This window comes from Chlorocebus sabaeus, chromosome 2 (assembly GCF_047675955.1).
Source record: "Chlorocebus sabaeus isolate Y175 chromosome 2, mChlSab1.0.hap1, whole genome shotgun sequence".
In the NCBI taxonomy this organism is placed as follows: domain Eukaryota; kingdom Metazoa; phylum Chordata; class Mammalia; order Primates; family Cercopithecidae; genus Chlorocebus; species Chlorocebus sabaeus.
The window spans coordinates 70,543,347-70,559,452 of record NC_132905.1 but is presented as its reverse complement, the minus strand read 5'-3'; the positions used below and the strand labels follow the sequence as shown (position 1 = coordinate 70,559,452).

At 44.9% G+C, this 16,106-nt stretch overlaps 1 pseudogene; it reads right to left on the bottom strand.

Moving 5' to 3' along the window:
• Positions 1-3,707: 3,707 nt before the first annotated feature.
• On the bottom strand, positions 3,708-5,549 carry LOC103217180 (F-box/WD repeat-containing protein 11-like; annotated as a pseudogene).
• Positions 5,550-16,106: the final 10,557 nt, after the last annotated feature.

Below are 16,106 nucleotides of genomic sequence, written 5' to 3'. Positions count from 1 at the left end.
GAGTGGTTCCTAAAACTTTAATTTCTAGAAATGGCTTCCACTCAGGCTCCAGGTCCTTATTCTTCAGCCCCAACCCCTTTTTCCTCCTTCTAGACACTTCCTTCCATCTAAACCGCCACGGCAGCCTTCTTCAGCACACAGATAACATCCTCCTCACTGAGTGGGCAGGAAAGGAGGTTCAAAGAATGAAGTGGTTTACCCAGCCAGTAAGTGGAGAATCCAGGACTAGACCATCTCTTCATTTTTGTTTGTTTGCAGTTTTTTCTTTTTTTTCCTTTCTTTCTCTTTTTCTTTTCTTTCTTCTTCTTTCTTTCTTCCTTCCATTTCCTTCCTTCCTTCCTTCCATTTCCTTCCTTCCTTCTTCTTTCTTTCTCTTTCTTCCTTTCTTTCCTTCTCTTCCTTTCTTCCTTTCTCTCTCTCTTCTTTCTTGTTGTTGTTTTTGCTGAGACCATGTGCTCAGATTCCTAGTACATGACTATAAAGTTAGGAAAGAGTCCCCGAGACCACTTCCACCTCCGATACCAATTTAAAGTTTAGGGGTCCCCACAACCACCTTCAAGTTCAGGAATCCCCTTGGTGGACTCGCAGAACTTACTGAAAGCTATTATACTTACTTACAGTTTATTACAGCAAAAGGACACAGATTAACATCAGCCAAGGGAAGAGACACATAGGGCAGCGTCCAGGAGAGCTTCCAGCAGTCCTCTCCCAGTGGAGTAATGGACTCCTTCTGGAAACTATATACATGGACCATATACATGCAGTATTGCCAACCAAGGAAACTCACCAGGCTGTTGGTGTCCAGAGTGTATAGTAGGGCTTGATCCTGTGGACATGGCTGGCTTGACCTTAGTCTATTCCTTCAGGGGTCAAGCTCATATGGTGTGGCCAAATCTCCCACCGTAAATCACATTGGTCTAACATGTTGTTTCTGTTTGGCATGGCCCGTGGCCTCCAGGTAAACAAAGCGCTATCATCAAGCAGGACAATCTAAGGCTTAGAGATCACCTCCCAAGAGTCAAGAGCAAAGCCCAGATCTCACTTCAAGTAAGCTTAAAATTCTTTACTACACAATACCCTTTCCTTACTACAGGAAACTGGGGGTGTCCTCCTGGCCCTCACAGAGGAAGAGCTCGTAACTCATAACCCACGTAACTGTAATGAAGGGCAATCCCATCTGACTGAAAAACAGGACTGGAAACAGGCACTGAACATTCCAGAAGGAAAGAGAACGGCACAGGGGAGTGCGTAAGTGGATTTAATGATGGCTAGTCTACAAGAAAAAGTGCAATTGACTCAGGTTATTGAAAATTCACCCCCATTGTTTTCCTCTATTCATCAAATGTGGAACAAAGGGGCTCACTGGAGCTTGCTCGTGGCTCACATCGGAGACAGCAGGCCTTGGTCTTGTTCTCTGATTATAACATCGAGGACCCCTAGATGGCGTTGATTTCCAGCTTGGACGGCAATTAGTTAACAACAACAGAAAAGGAATCTGAAAGTTCAACAAACCTCTTCTTTTCTTTTTTTCAAACTTTTTTTGTTTTTTATTAAGCACATTCCACAGTACAAAGCTGTCACGAATAATATCTGTACAACTGAACACTTTCAATAGCTGTTAAGACACAAATTTATTTCAAACAGATAATTGGCAAACATAATTAATTACAAGTTAGAATTAGACTATCCCAGTGCTTTAAAACATTAATATAGCAGTAATTTACATTTGCTCAATTATGGTTAGCAAAATAAACTGGAGGAGGTTGCAGCGAGCTGAGATCACGCCACTGCACACCAGCCCAGGCTACAATGCGAGACTCCCTCTCAAAAAAAAAAAAAAAAAAAGTTATTGACATTCCTTGATCTTTGGAAACAACAGCAAAGGGCAAATCAAACCTAATATTGAATAAGGGAGAAGGAGTGCCAACTGGAGGCCAATGTCCTTTCCGTGACCGTCGGGGCAACAGTGCCATCTATACATTTGAACTGTGTACTCGGGAGTACTTGGGAGCTTTGAGAACCTGCTGAGGCTGCAGCCGCAGGTGACACCAGAGATGACTGGGGTGGGAATCATGGGCTTGAGGTTTTATACCACTTAGGAGTGCTCTCCCCTCAGCATGGGCCTCTGAACCAGTCTGACCTGACCTGCAGGCTCCAACACACCAGCGGGCTCTGCCAGAACCTTGGCAAGGCCAGGATGCATGAATTCCAGAGCCAGGACAGCCCGTCAATAGGGCCGCCTTATTTCCCCTTCCCAGGGCCACGACTGCACAGAATAATGATTTTTGACAGTGAAGCCAAATGAATACTATGGGAAGTGACCACTAGTACTCAGGAGTACTTATGAGAAAAAGAATAAGAACAAAAAATGTTTGTTATCTCTCTATTATATAATACATACTGCACAACAAATAAAACATTTCGTGTTCAACTTTAGAAATTACATTTTAAAACAAGATTCTCATTAAAAACAAACACAAACCACATACACACAATGACAACAAAATAAAAACACTGTAGGAATACTGTGGGAACAGTTCCAGGTAATCCACATCAACCCTGGTATCAGGTTCTTGAGCCCAGCTCACGGCTAAGTGCGAACACACTCTGTATTAGTGTCTCAAGCACAGGGGGCCCTGACCCCAGCAACTTTGAGGTTAAACTGTTATGTACATTATATCTACATGTGAATACAGTATTTTAAGTTAGGAGGCAAGCACATGTATAAAGTTGTTACTCTACCAAATATCAGGAGATCGTTGGGGGACAGAATAGTTAATAAAAGGGCTAACCCCCATGGCACTTGTATACTTATGTAACAAAACTGCACGTTCTGCAAATGTACCCCAGAACTTATAATTTAAAAAAAATTAAAAATAAAAGAGCTATGTTGGGAAATAATATAACTAACTTATAGTTCTTTGTTTTTTTTTTTTTTTTTTTTTGAGACAGAGTCTCGCTCTATCGCCCAGGCTGGAGTGCAGTGGTGCAGTCTTGGCTCGCTGCAAGCTCTGCCTCCCAGGTTCTGGCCATTCTCCTGCCACAGCCTCCCGAGTAGCTGGGACTACAGGCACCTGCCACCACGCCTGGCTAATTTTTTGTATTTTTAGTAGAGACGGGGTTTCACCGTGTTAGCGAGGATGGTCTTGATCTCATGACCTCACGATCTGCCCACCTCGGCCTCCCAAAGTGCTGGGATTACAGGCGTGAGCCACTGCACCCGGCCAACTGACTTACAGTTCTTTAAATTAAAAGAAATTGGTACAGAAAGGAAGTATAATCCAAAAAATATTACTAAAACAACCCAGACAGGTTTTTCCATTGTCCGACATGTTCCTAATACAACAAGTCAGAATTCATAATGACTTGGACGGTCAAGAGGACAATGCAACTTCTGAAAATGAAAGCCCTGGACGTTCTGAGTAGGTGTTTGGCACCCAAAATTTCACTGAAGAAGAATGCTGTTTCTTAATGTCAAGCCAAAGTGCAAAGCAATATAGAGGCCAAGTCTTCTCTTGACGGTTGATTTACTTCTGTAAAACAGATTCTATGTTCCTTTTCTATGAACAGTTTACATTTGAAACATTAGATTTTTTTCACTGATGAGGGAAGGAAATGGGCTTCTATGCTACTTTCAAGTCGGTGATGCTAGGGTCTCCTTCTCAAAGTAGAGCCGGAATGAGAGGTGAGAAATGTCAGGACTTGAAGAGTTACGCTACTTCGCATGTACCCAGCATCTAGAACCAATTCCAGCTTCAAACTCAGCTGTGAATGAACTCCCTTAGGCATTTGATAGCCAAGTAGGCAGTAGTTCAAGACTAGAAAACCCGGAAATGGGTGAAAGTGCAGACTGTTATCTAGATATGTAAGTGTATGTTCTGGAGGGGGAATGGGTCTCATTCTGGGCACTGGGAGGCACATTTAAGAAATCCCAAATCAAAATAGTGTCATCATGGGAGCTGCTGATGATTTGAAACTCATCAAACTGTAGCTGAAACACACGTCCAGAATGTTCCACCAATGTGTGCAAATACAAAGTGCTTGCTGGGCCTCGAGGGTCAAGAGCAGCTTGCGAGTCCTAAACTTCAATTTTCCCATCATAGGCCCCACTGACGATCCTCTTTACCAAACCAGATGCATTGGTGAGATGCATTCTTCGGATTCTACGGTGAGAGTGGGATATGAACAGGGGTGAAGTTCTTAACACATTAATCCACCACAATGAGGCTGTACCACACTTAGGCTTCAGCAGTGGACTGATGGTGACCTGTTCCAAGGACTGTTCCATTGCCCTGTGGGACAGGGCTTCTAGGACCGATTCTTCATGTCCCTCTAGGACTCTTAAACAGAAGCCACATTCAATATCCGAGAGCCTAATGGTATTATCTGATGATCCACTAACAACCAGCCCGTCCCTGTACTGGAGACAAGACTCGCTTGTGCCCACTGGCAGTACGAACAAATTCACAGGTGCTCATGCTTCAGACTTTGATGGTCCTGTCACCAGAGGCGGACACGATGTATTTGTTGTCAACGTCTATGTTGACAGCAGCTTAGTGGCCAACCAGGACACGGCGTAAAGTGATATCGGTCGCAGAAGCCCTGTCCCACACAGCAATGGAGCAGTCCTTGGAACAGGTCACCATCAGTCCACTGCCGAAGTGTAAGTGCAGTACAGCCTCATTGTGGTGGATTAATGTGTTAAGAACTTCGCCCATGTTCACATCCCACACTCTCACTGTAGAATCCGAAGAACCAGTTACAATGACACGCTCATCATACTTCAGACAGGACAGAGCCTGTGTGTCCGTTAACACTTTCAAACATTCCAGGCTGGTTTTATCCCAAATCTTAATAGAATTATCTTGTGGGCCACTGATAATTTTTTCATCATTGTACTGTAAAGCGTAGATGCCTTTACTATTTTCAGAGCGGTACTGAATCCTCTGCAAGCTGTGTCGGCCACACTGCCAGGTGGATTCTATAGTCTCTATATCCTGGATAATCTTTGGGTATAATGACCTATAAAATGAATTTGGAGGGCTAGCTGTGGGTCTGTTTTTAAACAGGTACTGATCCCACCCTCTTCTTTCTGAAAGTCCTTTCCACAGGGGGTCAGTGCGTACCATTCGTCCAATCAGCTTCTTCCAGAGCATTCGTTCTGAGATCACTCGCTGCCATTCTTTACATACCAGCTCTGCTGCACACAGAGACCTGGCATCCAGGTACAAAAGAATATTTTCTGCTCTGTGATCTAAGCCTTGCTCAGGTAAAGCAGCAATAAAGTCCCGCTGCAACATGGGCTTCAGGTGAGAATTAATACATCCATGCTGCTAATGACACATTCGGGAAATAAGATGTTCCACAAATTCCACCTGATCTGATTCAGACCACTGGTCAAAATATTGAATACACAAGTCTTTTTCTTTTTGGTAGTTTCCTTCTGATGGCCTGCCTCTGGAGACAATCACAGACAATGTTCCATTACTTATCTGCCAAGGAGTATTTTTCTTTGGGGACTCATCTTCATCTTGATCTTCCATAACTGAAGTGTTAGTTCCACATGGCTGGGGAGGCCTCATAATCATGGCAAAAGGCAAGGAAGAGCAGGTCACATCTTACGTGGAATGGCAACAAGCAAAGAGAGAAGCTTGTGCAGGGAAACTCCCCTTTTTAAAAACATCGGATCTCGACCAGGCATAGTGGCTCACGCCTGTAATCCCAGCACTTTGGGAGGCCGAGGCAGGTGGATCCCAACCTGAGGTCAGGAGTTTGAGACCAGCCTAACCAACATGGTAAAACCCCATCTCTACTAAAAATACAAAATTAGCCAGGCATGGTAGCGCATGTCTGTAATCCCAGCTACTTGGGAGGCTGAGGCAGGACAATCGCTTGAACCCGGGAGGCAGAGGTTGCAGTGAGCCGAGATCGTGCCATTGCACTCCAGCCTTCAACAAACCTCTTCTGTCAAATTACATTTCCCAGTGAGGTAAGATTACAATAAGAATTGGCTTTCAATTTGTGCAGTTGGTATAAGTTCACCTCTTGATTCACTTTGTAAATCTCTGCCACGGGACTGCTGTGGTGGTTGGAAAGATACTCCACTGCCAATAGGACAAAGTTCAACAGGGACGGGGCCAAGGCATGCTATTTAGGGAGGGAGGAGGGGAGAGGAAGACAAATATGGGCAGAGCGTGGCACAGAACAAATAGCAGGCATTTTTCCACAAGGGCAGGGCTTCCTACAAAAGTAACAACTGAGTTTAGCCAGCAGGGGAGCCTGAGTGAGGCCCCCTGCAGTGCAGTGGGAGAATGGGGCAGTGGGAAGGTGGAGGGTGCAGGGGCGAGGTGGGGAGGGAGGGCTAGGGAGTTGTGAGTGAGGAAATAAACCTTTTTCTGCTTCGCCCCCTGCTGCCTTCTCTACACCAACTAGGCTGTCTTCAACAAGGAGGGGAGATAGTTCTCTTCGCTCTAGTTTCCCTCCCAACTCCAGCTGTCTTTTTCAGGATTTCCAGTCTCCTCCCACCTTCTTGGATAGGAAGCCTGGGCTACAAGCAGCTGTTTTATTTCTTTACACTGTAGACAAAAGCTAAATAAGTTCCAAACTCAAAACTTGGGTACCAAAGCCTTGATGATCTTATTTTAGGCACAAGAGTAAAAGAGAAGTGAAGCATTATTTGGAGTGGTGACAAGACACAGACGGTAAAAATGAGCAGGAAAGTATCTGATGGTGACTATTGCTTATGAAGGAGTGAAACTGAGTGTCTGATAGTGGATGAGTGGGTGGGCATTCTTAGCTATGTCAGGAATGGTTGCTTTAAGAAGGTGACATTTAAACAAAGAGCCGAAAGACAAGAATGAACCAGTAGTGTTAACAGCTTTTGTTGGGGAAAAATCCCTTGAAGTGATTAAGGAAGCCTGGGCTTGCCCTAGAACATGTGGAATCAACTAAGACTAACCAAACTGGCTGAGGATGGAGTTTACACACCCAGTGGAAGGAGTGTTTGAAATAATAACGCATTTCAGTTATAGGAAAATTAAGAAAGCTACAATCCTCACCACCAAGGGAGAGGCTGGCAAAAGAACTGGGTCTTGGGTGGCTCTACTGAAACCCACCAGAAAGCCTCCAGAAGCTTTCTCTAAGACTTGGCCCTAACTTGGTGAGCCGTATCATTTCCAGTATAGTGGGGTGGGGACAAGTGAGGACTCTGGCATCAGAGACAAAGCACTGAATTCTAGGTGTGACCTTAGGCAAATACTTAATGACTTGGAGCCTCAGTTTCCTCATCTGTAAACGGGGTATGAGAACCCTCCCATTCAGGGGGATTGCGAGGGTTACATGTCACCATGTGTGCAGAGTATTGCCATAGAGTTGACATGAAGGACCTTAAGATATAGTGTGCAGGCCGGGCGCGGTGGCTCACGCCTGTAATCCCAGCACTTCGGGAGGCCAAGGCGGGTGGATCACCTGAGGTCAGGAGTTAGAGACCAGCCTGGCCAACATGGTGAAACCCCGTCTCTGCTAAAAATACAAAAATTAGCTGGGCCTGGTGGCGGGCGCCTGTAATCCCAGCTACTTAGGAGGCTGAGGCAAGAGAATCGCTTGAACCTGGGAGGCGGAGGTTGCAGTGAGCCCAGATTGCACCATTGCACTCCAGCCTGGGCAACAGAGTGGGACTCTGTCTCAAAAAACCAAACCAAAACAAAACAAAAAAACAGGCCCGGAGTAGTGGCTCACGCCGGTAATCCCAGGTCTTTGGGAGGCCGAGGCAGGGGAATCACGAGGTCAGATCGAGCCCATCCTGGCTAACACGGTGAAACCCCGTCTTTACTAAAAATACAAAAAATTAGCCGGGCATGGTGGCAGGCGCCTGTAGTCCCAGCTACTAGGGAGGCTGAGACGGGAGAATGGTGTGAACCCAGGAGGCGGAGCTTGCAGTGAGCTAACTGCACTCCAGCCTGGGTGACAGAGCGAGACTCCATCTCAAAAAAAAAAAAAAAAAAAAAGAGAAGAAGAAGAAGAATTAGCCGGGTGTAGTGGCGCACACTTGTAGTCCCAGCTACTCAAGAGGTTGAGGCAGGAGAATCACTTGAATCTGGGAGGCAGAGTTTGTAGTGAGGTGAGATTGCGCCACTGCACTCTGCACTCCAGCCTGGGTGACAGAGTGAGACTCTACCTCAAAAAAAAAAAAATAAATAAGGTGGTGTGCAGCCACACATCAGAGGTTCCTGAAGTGGCCCAAGCAGATTGCTTGGTGGAATAAAGAGGTGCTTTCTGTAGACCCAGGACCTGGAAGGGAGGAAGAAATGCCTTTACTACCTGAAAGACTCTTTCCTAGCAAACTTCTTCTTGCAAAGGACAAACAGCATTATCTCACGCAGCTGTTACATAACAGGTTATGTAACTACTTAAGGGGAAACAACTCTGAGGATGGCTGAGATTTCCCAGAATCACCCATAATTGTTTTAAATATAAACACTTTCCCACATCAACATGGAAATAGCCATCACAGAAGACGACGCAAGTGGCTTGTTACCATCTACATGGTTCTGATTTCCAGCTGGTGGTCAACACAAGCAGAGAAAAAGGCAAGAATAAGTCCATCTTGTTTTGAGAGGCAGGAGATCCGAATTCTAGTCCTGGCTGGGCAGCCCTGGGCAAGTCACTCAACGCTTGTTACTCCAAATGTGGTACCTGGGCCAGCAGTATCCATGGCTCCTGGGAACTTGTTGGAAATGCAGAACTTCTGGGCACACCCCAGATTTACTGAATCAGAGCCTGCACTGTTAGCAGGATCTTCAGGTGGTTTTATGCACATTGAAGTGTGAGAAGAATGAACTTCACATCACTGAGTCTTTCCTAAATGAGGGGCCAAAATGTCTTTTTTTTTTTTTTTGAGACGGAGTCTCACTCTGTACCCAGGCTGGAGTGCGGTGGCATGATCTCGGCTCACTGCAATCTCCACCTCCCGGGTTCAAGCAATTCTCCTGCCTTAGCTTCCTGAGGAGCAGGGATTACAGGCGCACACCACCACGCTCAGCTAATTTTTGTATTTTTAGTAGAGACAGAGTTTCACCATGTTGCCCAGGACGGTCTCAAACTCCTTACCTCATGATCCACCCTCTTCGGCATCCCAAAGTGCTGGGATTACAGGCGTGAGCCACCATGCCCGGACCAAAGTGTCTTTCAAATTGAATATAAATATAACTAGCTTCGGCCAGGCGTGGTGGTTCACGCCTGTAATCCCAGCACTTTGGGAGGCCGAGGTGGGCGGATCACCTGAGGTCAGGAGATTGAGACTAGCCTGACCAACATGGAGAAACCCCATCTCTACTAAAAATACAAAATTAGCCAGGTGTGGTAGTGGATGCCTGTAATCCCAGCTGCTAGGGAGGCTGAGGCAGGAGAATTGCTTGAACTCCGGAGGCAGAGGTTGCAGTGAGCCAAGATCGCGCCATTAGACTCTAGTCTGGGCAACAAGAACAAAATTCCATCTCAAAAAAATAAAAAAAAAATCTATATATTTGCATCCAGCCTCTTAAAAATTACAAAAGTAGGTCAGGTGTGGTGGCTCATGTCTGTAATCCCAGCACTTTGGGAGGCTGAGGCAGGAGGATCATTTGAGGTCAGGAGTTTGAGACCAGCCTGGCTAACATGGTGAAAATCTCTACTAAAAATGCAAAAAAAAAGAAAACAAAAAACCTAAGTAGCTATGTATGGTGACACATGCCTGTAATCCCAGCTACTCAGGAGGCTGAGGCAGGAGAATCGTTTGAACTTGGGAGATGGAGGCTGCAGTGAGATGAGATTGTGCCACTGCACTCCAGCCTGGGTGACAGAGTGAGACTCCATCTCAAAAAACAAAAAACAAAAAACAAAAAAACATATTCACAATTAAGAAAAAAAGTTAAATAGAAAAAAGAGCAAAAATGATTATCTGGGCATGGTGGCAGATGCCTGTAATCCCAGCTACTTGGGAGACTGAGGTAGGAGAATTGCTTGAACCCAGGAGGTAGAGGTTGCAGTGAGCTGAGACTGCGCCATTGCACTCCAGCCTGGGCAACAAGAGAGAAACTTGAAGAAGAAGAAAGAAGAAAGAAGAAGAAAGAACAGAGAGCAAAAATAAAATGTACAAGTCCTTCTCCTTCCCACAACTCCCCCTCCCAGGCCTGCCTTCCACTAGCCGTCTCCTGGACCTCCTCAGGCTGGACCCTGGCATCCAGTCTTTCTCCTTTCCTGGCAGGCAACACCCACACTCCAGGTGGGCTTCTTTCGAAGCAGAGTTACTTGCCTTGAGTTGGAAGGGTGGGGTGGAAAATCACCCCTTCCCCACAAACTAACCATACTCTTCACAGAAAGGCTTGCTCTGATGTGGCTATGGATCCCCCCTTTCCCCTTAACAGCCTGCAGGAAAGGAATAGGTTCCAGGTCAGAGAACTGGTCCTGCCACCTCTTAGCAAGTTATGTGGGGTTGCCTTTACTTTGAAATGTCAGTGGCTTTTCACTTGTCAATTATATTCTCAGTTTGAGGCTTCAGCTGACATCCTCAGACAAGAGTCTGTTATGGTCTTCTAAATCTAGGTGTCTGCAGATTGACCCCATATGACCATATTTGTCCTGGGATCATTTCATGGTTGGCTCGTTCTTTCTCCAGCATGAACGTGACATGATCAAACTTATGACTGCCCTTCATAAGGGTCGTTCTGGCTGCCCTACAGGGAGTTTGCTAGCATCTCTGGCTTCCATGCCTCCTCAGTTAGAAACTTTCCATCTTTGTCTGGTTTTAACAGACTGAGATCTTGGCCAAGCCTAAAATCTGAGGTTCCCACCTATCATCTCCATGAATGAACAACAAATACTACCTACTTTGCTGATTTCTATGACTCAAATCTCCTTTCATTAGCAAAATGCAGAATTACAGAATGGAAGCAGCTTGCATTTTGTTTTGATATGGACTTACTCATCGAATATTTATTAGAGTTGACTCTGTGCTGGCACTATGCCTGGACTGGAGGTTTAATAATGAACATGACAGGCAAGGTTAAATTTGACGAAAGGCCAGATGCAGTGGCTCATGCCTGTAATCCTAGCACTTTGAGAGGCCAAGGCGGGTGGATCGCTTAAAGTCCAGGAGTTCGAAACCTGCCTGGGCAACATGGCAAGACCTCGTCTCTACAAAAAATACAAAAACTAGCTGGGCACGGTAGTGCGCTCCTATAGTCCCAGCTACTTGGAAGACTGAGGTGGGAAGTTCCTTTAAGTCTGGGAGGCAGAGGTTGCGTGAGCGGAGATCATGCCACTGCACTCCAGCCTGGGAGACAGTGAGACCCTGTCTCAAAAAAGAAATGGACAAAAGATACCCCTGTGAGCTAGCTTTCAGTTCTGGAGGAAAAAAATCTCTAGGAACTGAAAATCTTAACTTAGTCTCCATGATAACTGAATCACACCTCTTGTAAAATTTGCCTTAATAGTATTTATAATAGTTAAAGCATTTAAATTTTTTATGTTGGATTTTATTTCATTTTGGAACTCAGGTTCCAAAGGTAGATTTAATCATACTCCTCAATTTATGGCACACTTAAGAAAAAGAATTACTTTACTGTGGTAAGAATACTTAACATGACGGCTACCCTCTTAATATATTTTCTTTTTTTTTTTTTTTTGAGACGGAGTCTTGGTCTGTCACCCGCGCTGGAGTGCAGTGGCCGGATCTCAGCTCACTGCAAGCTCTGCCTCCCGGGTTCCCGCCATTCTCCTGCCTCAGCTTCCCGAGTAGCTGGGACTACAGGTGCCCACCACCTCGCCCGGCTAGTTTTTTGTATTTTTTAGTAGAGACGGGGTTTCACTGTGTTAGCCAGGATGGTCTCGATCTCCTGACCTCCTGATCCGCCCGTCTCAGCCTCCCAAAGTGCTGGGATTACAGGCTTGAGCCACCACGCCCGGCCCCCTCTTAATATATTTTCAAGTGTACAATATAGTATCCCTAAGTATAGGTACAGTGTTGTACAGCAGGTCTCTGGGACTCATTCATCTTGCTTAACTGACACTTTACGCCTGTTGATTACAAACTTTCCATTGAGGCCGGGCATGGTGGCTCACGCCTGTAATCCCAGCACTTTGGGAGGCCAAGGCAGGTGGATCACCTGAGGTCAAGAGTTCGAGACCAGCCTGGCCAACATGGTGAAACCCCATCTCTACTAAAAATACAAAAATTAGCCAGGTGTGGTGGTGCACACCTGTAATCCCAGCTACTTGGGAGGCTGAGGCGGGAGGATCACTTGAGCCTGAGAGGCGGAGCTTGCAGTGAGCCAAGATCACACACTGCACACTGCACTCCAGCCTGGGTGAGACAGCAAGACTGTCTCAAAAAAAAAAAAAAAAAGAAACTTTCCATTGATCTTTGCCCAGCCGCTGGCAACTACCATTTCACTTTTGTATTCCATGAATTGGACTATTTTAGATACTAATTTTAAGTGGAATCACGCAGTATTTGTTCTTCTGTGACTGGCTTATTTCACTTAGCATAATGTCTCAGAGTTCATCCATGTCGTCCCATATTGCAGAAGTTTCTTCTTTTCTAAGGCTGGATAATAATATTCCACTGCATGTGTGTCCCACATTTTCTTTATCCACTCATTTGCTAATGGACACTTGGTTTGTTTCTGCATCTTGGCTATTATGAATAATGCTGCAATGAATATGGCAGTGCTAATAACTTTTGGAGGGAGATTCTGGTTCCAATTATTTGGATCAATACCCAGAAGTGGAATTGCTGGGTCATACGGTAGTTCTATTTTTAATTAATTAATTAATTAATTTTTTTTTTTGAGAAGGAGTCTCACTTTTGTTGCCCAGGCTGGAGTGCAGTGGTGCAGTCTCAGCTCACTGCAACCCCCACCTCCTGGGTTCAATCGATTCTCCTGCCTCAGCCTCTTGAGTAGCTGGGATTACAGGCATGCCCCCAGCTAATTTTTTTTTTTGTTTTTTTTTGTACTTTTAGTAGAGACGGGGTTTCACCATGTTGGTCAGGCTGCTCTGGAACTCTTGACCTCAGGTGATCTGCCCACCTTGGCCTCCCAAAGTGCTGGGATTACAGGCGTGAGCCACTGTGCCCAGCCCTATCTTCAATGTTTTGAGGAACCTCTATGCCATTTTTCATAGCGGTTGCACCATTCTGCATTCCTATCTACAGCATAAGAGGATTCCAGTTTCTTCACATCCTCACCAGGGCTTTTTGTCTTTTGTTTGATAATAGCCATCTTGACAGGTGTAAGGTGATATTTCATTGTGGTTTTGATTTGCATTCCTCTGATGGTTAGTGACATAGTTTGGATATTTGTCCCCACCCAAATCTCAGGTTGAATTGTAATCCCCAGTGCTGGAGGTGGGGCCTAGTGGGAGGTGTTTGGGTTATAAGGGTGGATCCTCATGGCTTGGTGCTGTCTTCAAGATAGTGAATGAGGTTTCACAGGATCTGGTTGTTTAAATGTGTGTTGCTTTGGGAGGCTGAGGTGATGGATCTCTTGAGCTCAGGAGTTTGAGACCAGCCTGGCCAACATGGTGAAACCCCATCTCTACAAAAAACACAAAAATTAGCTGGGTATGGTGGTACATGCCTGTGGGTCCAGTTACTGGAGAGGCTGAGGTAGGAAGATTGCTTGAGCCAGGGAAGTCAAGGCTGCAGTGAGCAGAGATCGTGCCACTGCACTCCAGCCTGGGTGACAGAGCGAGACCTTGTCTCAAAAAAAAAAAAAAAAAAAAAAAAAAAAAAGGTATGTGGCACCTCTCCCCAAATCTCTCCCACTCTGGCTCCCATTCTTGCCCTGTGATGTGCCTGCTTCCCCTTTGTCTTCTGCTATCACTGGAAGCTTCCTGGGCCCTCCCCAGAAGCAGAAACTGCTATGCTTCCTGTACAGCCTCCAGAATCGTGAGCCAATGAAACCCCTTTTCTTATATATTACCCAGTCTTAGGTATTTCTTTATAGTAGTGCAAGAACAGCCTTACACAATTAGTGACACTGAGCATCTTTTTATTGGGCATTTGGATGACTTCTTTGGAGAACTGTCTATTCAAGTCCTTAGCCCATTTTAAAATTGGGTTATAATTTTTTTTTTGCTATCAAGTTGTAGGTAGTCCCTATGTATTTTGGAAATTATCCCCTTATCAGATATATGGTTTGCTAACATTTCTCCACCCTGTAGATTGCCTTTTTTACTCTGTTGATTATTTCCTTTGCTTTGCAGAATTTTTTTAGTTTGGTGTAGAACCACTTATTTCTGCTTTTGTTGCCTGTGCTTTTGGTGTCATAGTCATGAAATCGCTGCCAAGAGTAATAGCATGAAGATTTCCCCTATGTGTTCTTCTATGAGTTTTATAGTTTCAGGTCTAATAATCCATTTTTATTCCATTTTTAGTTGATTTTTGGGATAGTGTAAATGAAGGCTCCGATTTCATTCTTTTCCATGTGAATGTCCAGTTTTCCCAACACTATTTGTTGAGGAGACTTTTGTCATTGTATATTCTTGGCATCCCTGTCAAAGATCAGTGGACCATTATTTGCAGATTCTGTTAAGTCTCTCTCTATTGTGTTCCACCTGGTCTATATGGCTGTCTTCATACCAGTACCATATTGTTTTTATTACTGTAGTTTTGTAAAATATTTTACAATCAGGAAGTGTGATGCCTTCAGCTTTGCTCTTCGTTTTCAAGATTAGTTTGGCTATTTGAGGTCTTTTTTGGCCTCACATGAATTTTAGAATTGCTCTTTTTTTATTCTGTAAAAAATGCCATTGCGGTTTTGATAGGGAATGCCTTCAATCTGTAGATCACTTTGGGTAGCATTGGGCACTTTAACAATATTAAGTTTTCGGCCGGGTGCGGTGGCTCAAGCCTGTAATCCCAGCACTTTGGGAGGCCGAGACGGGCGGATCACGAGGTCAGGAGATCGAGACCATCCTGGCGAACACGGTGAAACCCCGTCTCTACTAAAAATACAAAAAACTAGCCGGGCGAGGTGGCGGGCGCCTGTAGTCCCAGCTACTCCGGAGGCTGAGGCAGGAGAATGGCGTAAACCCGGGAGGCGGAGCTTGCAGTGAGCTGAGATCCGGCCACTGCACTCCAGCCTGGGCGACAGAGCCAGACTCTGTCTCAAAAAAAAAAAAAAAAAAAAAAAAAAAACAATATTAAGTTTTCTAATCCATGACCATGGGATGTCTTTTCATTTGTTTGGATCTTCTTCAATTTCATTTATCAATGTTTTGTAGCTTTCTGTTTATAAGTCTTTCACCCCCTTAGTTAAATTTGTTCCTAAATATTGAACGGGGTCTTGCTGTGTTGCCTAGGCTGGTCTTGAACTCCTGAGCTCAAGCGATACTCCCATCTCAGCCTTTGTGATCTGCCTGCCTCAGCCTCCCAACAGGTGTGAGCCACTGCGCCCGGCTGACTTTTGTCAATTTTTATTCTCTATGTCGTCAATTTCTCCTCTAATGTTTATTTCATTTCTTCTGTTAACTTTGGGCATAGTTTGTTCTTCTTCTCCTAGTTTTTTGTTGTTTTTTTTTTAGATGGAGTCTCACTCTGTTGCCCAGGCTGGAGTGCAGTGGCGCAATCTCGGCTCACCACAAGCTCCGCCTCCCAGGTTCATGCCACTTCTTCTAGTTTTTTGAGATGTAAAGTTTGGTTGTTTGAGATGTTTCCTCTTTTTAATATAGGCATTCATTGCTATAAACTTCCCTCTTAGTACTGCTTTTGATTCATCCCATAAGTTTTGGTATGTAGTATTTCCTTTATTTTTAATTTAATTTAGTTTTTTCAGAGATGGAGTCTCACTCTGTGGCCCAGGCTGGAGTGCAGTGGTACAATTATGGCTCACTGAAGCCTCAGTCCTCCAGGCTCAAGCGATTCTCTTGCCCTCAGCTTCCAGAGCAGCTGGAACTATCGGCATGTGCCACCACACCTGGCTAATTTTCTTGATCTTCTTTTCTTTCTTTTCTTCTTTTTTTTTTTTTTTTTTTTTTAGTAGAGATGAGACCTTACTTTGTTGCCCAGGCTGGTCTTGAACTCCTAAACTCAAGCGATCTTCCTGCTTTGGCCTCCCAAAGTGCTG